The following is an 11,018-nucleotide window of genomic DNA, read 5'->3' as shown; positions in this document are numbered from 1 at the left end:
GGATGATGACCCAGCAGCGTAGGTGCGTGATCAAAAGGCGAGTTGACATTCCACCTTCCATCAGCTTGTCAAAAACCCAAGAGTGCGTGTAATATTGTAGACGGACGCCAGCTTCTTTGACGCTTAATGCGAACATCACACTAATGATGAATATTTATGAACTGTGAAGATTCGCAATAAATATTTTATGGACGAAGTGAACTTGTTTTTTGAAACAGAGAAGCCACAGGATTGACATGGCCCACTGAATGAACGGTTGCGTGCCTCCTTGGTATGGTGGCCAAGATGATTTTCCTGATTTCACCAGATGTAGGATCCACTAAAGGCTCTCGCGGAATAATGTTCCATAGTTGTCTCTTTCATTTGCATAGGTTTATATAATTTCTTGCTCTAATCATGCTTGTGCGCGCTATAATCTTTGAAGGGACTCCCGTGGTAAAAAGCGCCACTTAGAAATTAGGCGGCAGAACGATGCACGAAATAACTCATAAGATTCTACAAGTTCAAGAGCTATGAATCAAGTGGCCGAGTCTCTTGATTTCAGGATTGCTCATAAGTATTGATACGCGATAAGCCATTATTAAGAATGCGCGAGATGGACTTGCCGACCCGATGAGTCCAACACAATGCACGTGCTAGGGAGCCAGCAGCACCTCATCATCAAGCACCTTAGTAGCTACACCAGCCACACTGGTTTCACCTGGTCGAGAACAACAACTCGACAGTAATTCTAAGATTGCTACAAAAAGTCAATTCATTCATTGGCAACATTTGAACCCTTCATGTTACTTAAGTATTGGGAGTGAGTACGCCTCTCTCTACCCTGAACGTCTGACCGTGTATTGGTGTCTCTTTCGCGGGCGCTTGGGATCATTATCACCTTGTATTTATCATCATCTTTTAATTGTAACGATACGTCTGATGGTGTGCGGGGCTAAATAAAAAACAAATATGTGGCTTAACGAGCCCATGCATCCATCAGGGTCACTACTAATTTCCACGGCGACTTCTAATGCTATGTGAAACTTAGACCTAACTGCCTACTTCTATTTTTGTCTATTTTTCTTTATCCTGTCCAGAATGCGCTTTTCTGGTCATGAGCACATTGAAATAAAAGCAAGCCCAGGATATTATGGCATGACTCACTTCATTGCTCGGTTAACACACTCCTGAAAGGCGTTGCGCTGACCTGGACTAAGGTATTCGCCCCCGCCTCAATGTTAGCTTGTGTGATACCGCACTACCCCCTTCGCCGGTCTGCAGACAGACTGACTGAATCCTCCCCGTGTTGAAAGAATGGGCGACGACTAAGAGACGACTGCGGACGGAGAGTTAAATGCACAGTCTTCGTGGATCGCTACACTGTTTGCTGCCCGTAACACTACAAGGCTTCCGGTGCGTACCGCTGAACGAGATGTTTGAATGCTTCACGCAATCACTGTGAATGCATTTCGTTCTGCTTGATCAAAGACTTTTTAGCTTCGACAATTTTGCTCCATTTTCCACGAAATAACTAGCACTCGCAAAGGTGTCACGGCACCTGAACATCGCCAGATATGGGAATGTCCACAATTTTTTTGTGTGTGTACAGCCGGCTTTACCAAGGCCTTTCTCTGGCCTGCAAAGGCCAATGTTGCAATTTCGTATTGCTGCCACGCTTTCTAAGCACCTCAAGCACTTTTCTTGTTCCTGTTCTCTCTTTCGCCTCGAGGGTAAGCGGTAAAAAGACATTGAAGAGGCAATACAGTGCTTCTGTGTCCACTAGAGAGGCTACGGTAATCCTCGTGCAAGCTGGATGGTGCGTGTACCTTGTTTTCGAAAGCTATTGTGCACTAGCTTGCTATCGCGAGCCTTGCTCTGCTAGAGCCCCAAAGATCGCTGCTGGTAAACAGAAAGGTACATGAAAAAAAAAATGGCACTGAACACTGACAGAGAAGAACGCTCCAACAGCCGGCCGGTGTGTTTTTCCATCGCGTGATGTCGCAAGCAGCTTTCTACAAGCGATAACGTTGCGTGTCGGAGACGAATAAAGAGGAACATTGGGTGAACATGGGCATGCGTACCTTTGGGAAACAGCACTGTAAAAAGCCTACCTCGCAAATGGCCGTTTCGAAACCTTGAATTAGATGAGCGGCGTCTCCAACAAAATGCAAAGAAAAAGTCGACGAATTTTTTCCCCTACTTGGCGGAATTCCGCAACGAACCGACGGAATTACGCCATAGTTGAAACCGCTGTTCGCATGCACAAGAGGAAACAGTAGTCGCTGATCCCTGTACGAGCATTCCCCAATTCTTCCAGAATCGCTTAGGGTTCGTTTCATTTCCTTTCATTTATTGTACCCCCAAGGCCTGTCGAGCCATTGCAGAGGGGTGTGGGTTACAGGTCATATCAGACGCATTACATAAGAAAAAAAAATGCCACTTGATAAGTATAATTTGACATACGTAACGTTCTAGGTATACAATGAGTAGGAAAAAGAAAGAAGCTAACACGGCAAAATAGAACATATTCAAGTACATGAAATCGCATTCTGTTAAGTACTAAGGCATCACGAAACAAGGAATTATCACTGATGGATACAATGTTTGCGGGAAAGTGGTTCCACTCTAGTGAATTCGAGGTGCGAATGACTGGGAAAATGTATTTCTGCTGCAAGAACGGACGTGAACCTTATAAAGTGACGTTCAGCGCCTGAGCTTGAGGGAGCCAGAAAATAGTTGGGAGAGTTCTGCCGTATTTTCCGCGATGTAGGACGTCACTTCAAAACACTCTCTGCGTTTATCCGTTGTCAATAATCTATTCTGCTCCAACAGGCTAGGCCCTTTCAAGTTTGAAATTTAACTGAGGGGTTTTACGTGCCAGAATAATGATATGATTATGAGGCCCGCAGTAGTGGTGGAGTCCGGATAAATTTTAACAACCTGACGTTATTTAACGCACACGAAATGCATGGCACGTACCTCCCACATAAAAAACATACTTTACTGAAATAATACTTTGCGGTGTTGTTATCTTGTGCATAGAATTGCTAAGGGTTTTGTGGTTTGCATTGCTAAATCACTCATTTTCCAAACAATACTTGACAATATTGCCGTACATGGTAGCGCCAGCGCAGCTAAAGTCACCCTCCCTCACAACCGCATCTCTTACCCTGTAAGGTAAGCACAAACACGAATGTGGGCTTTGCGGTTGTGAAAATGTTGGTCTATCTCATTATTTGCGGCTTCTTGTTGTCATAATACTAGATTGCGTGAATTTGGCATACAGCTATCAACAATCTGTTCTCGAGTCAACAATAAGGCATCTAACAAATGCCATCGCGGCGCATAAGCGCTGCATGAATGATTTATGTGCGATTAGGTACGCGAGAGCCGCATGTCTTTGTTAGGGCTAAAAACTCCTACCGATCGCACATTAAACGTCGCCAGTAAGGTTACTGGGAGGAAATGATGATAGCAGAGAACTTATTGTAGGCTCAGTTGTACTCAACTCAAACGTTTACCAAACGTTTCATAATACCATTTTTGGAAATTTTACTTCCGGCCTTTCTGCCATGTGATATACCACGTCCCTCACGATATTGAGAATTGTAATCGTGAGAGGAGAAGCCATGATTAACGGTATGAGCATGATCCGCTGAGCGGCGGCCGGCGGAACGTTTTTGGGGTGAATTATGTGCGTGACCTCGCTCAACGTGTGTACGTCCAGGTCAAGGTTCACGAAGGCTATGCTGCACTCGCGGCATAAGTATGAAAAAGCAGCGGGTGCCAAGATACACCAACCGCCTTTTCTTTCGAAGAAAACAATAGCAAACTTCATCTTGTTCTTCATCTTGTTGTTTCTCAATTGCCACAAAGACGGCGCGATGGTCGGTGAGGCGGGAAGATAAGGGGTTGTCATCCAGTGACTTGAACACGTTTCGGGTGCTATCCTCATCTGAATCCACTCGCCTTGCCGCTTCGTACTTACGACGCTTCTCAAGGCGTGCGGCGCGTTCTTCATCTGTCTCCTCGGCGCGCTACCTCCTCTTGGATTCGTTCCGATGACGAAGCCTGGCTTCTTTCAGTCTCTCCGACACATTTTCCATATCTGCCGACGAATCCCACCTATCCGCCCCTTCTATATATACGATGCGACGCCGGCTCCTCTTCTGTTGCAACGCGGTTTCACCGGCTCCTCTTCTGACGTCATGTCAGATGCAAGCGGCGAACGCTTGCAACACAGCTGCGGCGGCGCCGGCTCGTCGCTGCGCCGTGGTAACTTGAGCAGACGACGCCATATGGCGCGGCGAGCGGCGCTGCGAGCTGCGGCGGTTGCTAGGCAACGGCTCAGCTCGCGGTGCGGCCACCGGCCACAGCGAAACGGCGAGAATGCGGCCTGTGTAGCTCTCGCTACAAACAGAAACATGGGAAGTGGTCTGTCTGCACCTCATGTAGTGTCCACATTAAACCACCTAGAAACCCAATTTAGAAGGCATTCAAGAATTATAGACCCATTAGCTTGCTTTCAGTATTGTATAATATATTCACCAAGATAATTTCCAATAGAATCAGGGCAACACTTGACTTCAGCCAACCAAGACAACAGGCTGGCTTCAGGAAGGCATATTCTACAATGGATCATCTATGTCATAAATCGGGTAATCGAGAAAGCTGCGGAGTACAATGAACCCTTCTACATGGCTTTCATAGATTATGAAAAGGCATTTGATTCAGTAGAGATACCAGCAGTCATAGAGGCATTGCGTAATCAAGGAGTACAGAATCCTCTACAAGGATTCCACAGCTACCTTGGTTCTCCACAAGAAAAGTAGAAAGTTACCTATCAAGAAAGGGGTCAGGCAAGGAGACACAATCTCTCCAATGCTATTCACTGCATGCTTACAAGAAGTATTCAAGCTCTTAGACTGGGTAGGCTTAGGAGTGAGGATCAATGGCGAATATCTCAGCAACCTTCGGTTTGCAGATGACATTGTCCTATTCACCAACAATAGAGACGAATTTCAACAAATGATTTAGGACCTTAATCAAGAAAGTGTAAGAATTAGGTTGAAGATGAATATGCAGAAGACAAAGATAATGTTCAATAGCCTGGCAAGGGAACAAGAATTCAGGATCGCCAGTCAGCCTCTAGAGTCTGTAAAGGAGTACGTTTATCTAGGTCAATTACTAACAGGGGACCCTGATCACGAGAAAGAATTTTACAGAAGAATAAAATTGGGTTGGAGTGCATACGGCAGGCATTACCAAATCTTGACTGGGAGCTAACCACTGTCGTTGAAAATAAAAGTGTACAATCATTGCATTCTACCGGTGCTAACATATGGGGCAGAAACTTGGAGGTTAACAAAGAAGCTCGAGAACAAGTTAAGGACCGCACAAAGAGCGATGGAACGAAAATCTTAGGACTAACGTTAAGAGACAGGAAAAGAACAGTGTGGATCAGAGAACAAACGGGGATAGCCGATATTCTAGTTGACATTAAGCGGAAGAAATGGAGCTGGGCAGGCCATGTAATGCGTAGGATGGATAACCGGTGGACCATTAGGGTTACAGAATGGATACCAAGAGAAGGGAAGCGCAGTCGAGGTCGGCAGAAAACCAGATGGGATGATGAAGTTAGGAAATTTGCAGGCGCAAGTTGGAATACGCAAGCGCAAGACAAGGGTAATTGGAGATCACAGGGAGAGGCCTTCGTCCTGCAGTGGACATAAAATATAGGCTGATGATGATGATGATGATGATGATGATGATGATGATGATGATGATGATGATCCACTGAAATACCCCAACCGCGGGACAGAATTGGTGTCGATATGGCCTCCATTTTTTTTTAAATAAGAACAGGAGCACTCAAAAGGCAACTTTGTCTTTTTATAATTTTTTGTTCTTCTAAAGCCAGGAAAGTGGGCAGTGCCAATTATTATGTTGAACAATCGCGACCATAACAGGTGACCTTTCTGCAAGATTTCGGCACCAACAGAGCAACTGTAGGCAGAAAGAAATGTTTTGATGTTATTAAATAAAAGCGTCCGTTGTTGTTTTATCATCACTCTTTCTAAAACGTCAATGGATATCATGGTGCGCAAATGCGTTCGCATTATTATAGGCATGATCCGAGGCTATGTACTTTGCATTGTGGTCTCGTCATGTCCACTGTGGACATTTCAGGGGAGAGCAGTAGTGCCCCTTTTGTTAGCATTCGCAAGGCAGATGAATATCCCCGTTTACTTTGTAAACGCACAGGACTGCCCATCAAATGTTTTGTCCGCGATAGCGTGCCGGAGAACGTTTCAGCGACTATATATACTCAATTTTTATTTCCTTTGCGGCCACATCGAAGCAGTGTTTGCATTTTTCTCAAGTTCATTTTAACAGAAAATACTACGCGTATAGAGAAGCAATAAAAACTACATAAACGATCTTTCTCTATTGAAGACGCATTACGATGAGGTTAGGGACATGCCGCATAGTGCAGTTACTAACCCCATAAAACCATTTTACGTAGTTAGTGACTTGTCTCTGGCTCTTGTTAATCTATATCACCAGAGAAGTGTGTGTCAGCAAAAATAGCGTGCCGCAAAATCTGTCCCACGGAATACGAGTGAAGTTGCGAAAGCGCGCTGCGAATTGTAAGGAAGAAAATTAACAATTACTGCGCACACGGTGGTTGTTTCCATGCTTCTGCGCGCCTTTGCAAGTTTACTATGAATGACAAGCTCACGCAAGCTCGCATCGAGTGAAAGACAATTCAGTTCTCTGCGAATGTTCTCTTCACCGGATCCCGCAAGAAACCACCGTTTTCCAACGCCAAAAAGGGCGATGTACACAGAGAACAAGAGGGAGGGATCTCCGGTAAGCGGCTACGGGAAATGCGATCTCCCAAATGTTCGCATGGCTATTTCGCGTTCGGCAATCGTAGGGATATAAAAAAAAGGCAACTTATTCAAATCTCTTTCAAAAAAATCTAGATAAGTGACAAACTCGCTGAGCCCGCAGAATAGCCTTGTTCGCCAGTCTACGAGGGGCGTGCCTCACTTGATCCTCCAAAGAGCGCTCCTTTTTTCCGCAACGCCTGTTATAGTTCTCACAGCCGAATGCGCCTAACGCGAGGTCTCGGGAAGAGCAATCAAGCGCGTGGCGATAGCTTTCCCGTATATTTCGCTGTACGACGTGCCATCAGAGGTCGCCTTGCTCACATTCTTTGTGAACAGCAAACTTTCTTGCAACTTATTTTGCTTTATATTTTATCCCACGTTCCTCGCTTTTGTTTTTTAATGCAGTGGGATTCTAAACATCTTGAAGTGCTTAACTTTTGTGTATCTTGTACAAAAAAAGTTGTTGACAAGTCATTGTGAGTCGATAGTGACACTAATCCTCTAGGCACGCAATTGACATTGTAGGGGTGGCCTCCTTTAGACGAGTAGAAAAAGTTCCCGCTATGAAAGCAAGAGGCCGGCTCTGTCACACAAAGTACTTATGAGATCACGGCTCTTTGTACTTCGATCTCTTTCACGCGTTGAGCGTTTCACGAGTTGAGCGGAGGTCATTGCGTCAAAAGAGTAGTTTTTATCCTATGCGAAATTATAGAATGATGATGATTGTTGGAGTTTTTTGGCGCAAGGGCCAGATGCGGCCAAAGAGCGCCAAGGCGATGATAATGACGTGTCAGTGGTACATGAATGGTGAATTAGAAGGTGTGGATAAAACAGATGTGGCATGGCTGTAAAGAGGCCTAAAATAGTCGCTGTAAAATGCGTAAAATCTATAGGTACTAAGAATATGGCAATGACAAATGAAGTGTGATATGGATACGAGGGATGCATTGTGAAAGATTGATGATATACTAAGATATGTCAGAGGCTAAACTGAACTATTATCACAGTGGCATCCTCTTGAGAGAGGATGCATTACGTATTTCTTGGGCTGATAACATGCAAGACAACATCATTCAAAAAAGCGAGGACTGCTTTAGTAGTGAAAAGCGGTTCTTTGCCAAGAAACATAGCAGGATGAAGAGGGATAGAACAGCGGTATGCCAGAGGAAAATGTTTCTTCCTCTCTCTCTCGGCTTCCCTACATTCCAGGAGGACGTGAAGAACGGTGAGCCTCTCGCCACATCTACCACAGGTTGGAGGATCATTACCACTCAATAGAAAATTGTGGGTACCATATGTGTGTCCTATTCTGAGGCGACAGAATAGGACATCAGTTCGCCGTGTTTTTGATGCAGAGGGCCAGAAACCTAACTGTGGCTTAATCAAGTGAAGCTTATTATTTGTTTGCGCATCCCACAAACGTTGCCAGTAGCTTCGCAGTTTCTTCCGCAAGAAAGGTTTCAAATCTGTTACAGGGACAGCAGCGGTAGGATTAATAGCGTGCGATGTTATTGATGTGGCCATTTGATCGGCAAGAACATTACCCTCGATGTCTCTATGCCCAGGCACCCAGCATATTATGATTTGTTGTTTAGATGCATAAACAGAGCAGATCAGTGAGTAGAGGTTCATAATTACAGGGTGTTTATGTTTTTGCGGCATCATTAACGCTTTAACAACGCTTAAAGAGTCGGTAAATATTACAGCCTTTTGGAGTTTCAATCTATCAATGTGTTTCACCGCCGATAGTACTGCATAGGCCTCTGCCGTAAAGATGCTTGTGTGGGGATAAAGTACATCGGATTCCAAGAAGGACGGACCGACTGCCGCATAGGAAACGCCAGCATGTGACTTTGATGCGTCTGTGTAAAATTCAGGGCAAGAGTATTTTGACTTTAGTTCTAAAAAGTGCATTTGAATGTGTGCATCTGGCGCGTGTTTTGTGACTTCAATAAACGTTGTGTCACATTCAACCAGCTGCCACTGCCAAGGCGGTAGCAGCTTCGCTGGAGGCATTAGGCAATGTTCAAGTAGTGCAGCACCCATTTCTTCACTGAGCTTTCTCACGCGTAGCGAGAAGGGCTGCTTCGCTGTTGGTCGATTATTAAATAGTGTGGCAGATGTGGTATCGTTTATGGTAAAATAGGTAGGATGTGTACGGTTTGAATTTATTTTAAGGAAATATGTAAAGCTGGCATAAGTCCTCTGAAGGTGGAGCGACCACACGTTCGCTTCCACATAAAGGCTTTGTACGGGGCTTGTCCTGAAGGCCCCAGTCGCGAGGCGGATTCCTAAATGGTGAACAGGGTCCAACATTTTTAAGGCGCTGGGTGCAGCAGACTGGTAAACTATCGCCCCGTAGTCAAGTCGTGAGCCGACAAGGCACCTGTACAAGTTCAAAATGCATTTCCTGTCACTGCCCCATGTTGTACGCGACAGCAGCTTCAATAAGTTCATTGTTTTCAGGCACTTAGCCTTCAAATATTTGATGTGCGGAACGAATGTGAGTTTTGAGTCCAATATGATGCCTAGAAACTTGTGCTCTTTGCTTACAGGTAATGTGGTACCAGACAGCTCAATAGCAGGGTCTGGTACTATTCCTCTCTTATTAGTGAAAAGGACGCATGTGCTTTTCTGTGGGCTCAACCTAAAACCGTTTTCATCAGCCCATTTAGCCACTTTATTTAAGCCATGCTGGACATGTCGTTCGCAGACAGCAAAGTTGCACGATTTAAAACCAATCTGGACATCATCTACACATACAGAGTAGAACATCGTTCGTGGAATAGCCGCGCGTAGAGAATTCATTTTCACAATAAACAGTGTACAGCTAAGCACACCGCCCTGCGGGACACCAGTTTCCTGGGTGAAAGACCTAGACAAGGCCTGGCCCACCCTTACACGAAAGGTACGGTTAGAAAGGTAGCTTTGCAGAGTACTCAACATGTTGCCGCGGACACCCATAGCGGAAAGGTCTCGGATAATACCGAAGCGCCATGTGGTGTCATATGCCTTCTCTAAATCAAGAAATACGGAGAGAAAAAACTGTTTGTGTATAAAGGCATCCCTTATGATTGCCTCGATGCGGACAAGGTGGTCTGTAGTCGACCTACCTTCCCGGAAGCCACATTGGTAAGGATCTAGTATTCCGTTGCTTTCTAGGACACAGATTAGGCGCCGGTTAATCATCTTTTCGAAGAGCTTGCACAGACAGCTTGTCAAAGCAATGGGTCTGTAGCTACTAGGTAAGGACGGGTCCTTGCCCTGTTTAAGTATGGGGATTACTATAGCCTCTTTCCAAGAAGATGGAATGGAACCAGCAGCCCACATGACATTAAAAAGAGAGAGAAGTGTCTTTTGTGTTTCAGGGTGTAGGTGCTTGATCATTTCATACATGATACGGTCAGCACCTGGTGCCGAACCGTTGCAACAAGCAAGAGAAGCTTTAAGTTCAGCTAAACTGAACGGGCAGTTGTAATGTTCATTTCGGGCACATTTCCGATCGAGGGGCTGTCGCTCTGCGCGTTCTTTGAACCTCAGGAATGTTTGTGTATAATGAGATGCACTGGAGACATATTCAAAGTGTTCGCCCAGACAGTTTGCCTGATTCTCCAGGCCATCTCCTTGGGTACTCACTAAGGGCAGCGGGTTCGTCTCACGGCCCTTTAATTTATTCACCCTGTTCCATACTTTTGCCTCGTCTGTGTAGGAATTTATTCCAGAAATGTACCTCTCCCAACTCTCTCTCTTGGCACGTCGACGTGTCCTTCTGTCTTGCGATTTAACCTGTTTGAAATTAATAAGATTTTCGGCAGTAGGAGAATCGCGAAGCAATCCCCAAGCTTTGTTTTGATTTTTGCGGGCTTTACGACATTCTTCGTTCCACCAAGGAATGCGGCGCTTCTGAGCCAGTCCATTAGTTTGTTTAATACATTTTGTAGCAGCGTCAATAATAAAACCAGTTAGATATGCTACGGCGTCGTCCACGTTAAGAGCAACAATGTCATCACGGCCTAAGTGTGTTAGCTCTCGGAACAGTTCCCAGTTCGCCGAGTCCATATTCCATCGAGGAGGTGGTGACAAGCATCCATCTCGTTTCGTTGAGTTCAACATAATTGGGAAGTGGTCGCTTCTATAGGG

The sequence above is a fragment of the Dermacentor silvarum genome, chromosome 11 (assembly GCF_013339745.2).
Source record: "Dermacentor silvarum isolate Dsil-2018 chromosome 11, BIME_Dsil_1.4, whole genome shotgun sequence".
NCBI classification, from domain to species: domain Eukaryota; kingdom Metazoa; phylum Arthropoda; class Arachnida; order Ixodida; family Ixodidae; genus Dermacentor; species Dermacentor silvarum.
Note: the sequence above shows the minus strand (reverse complement) of the source record.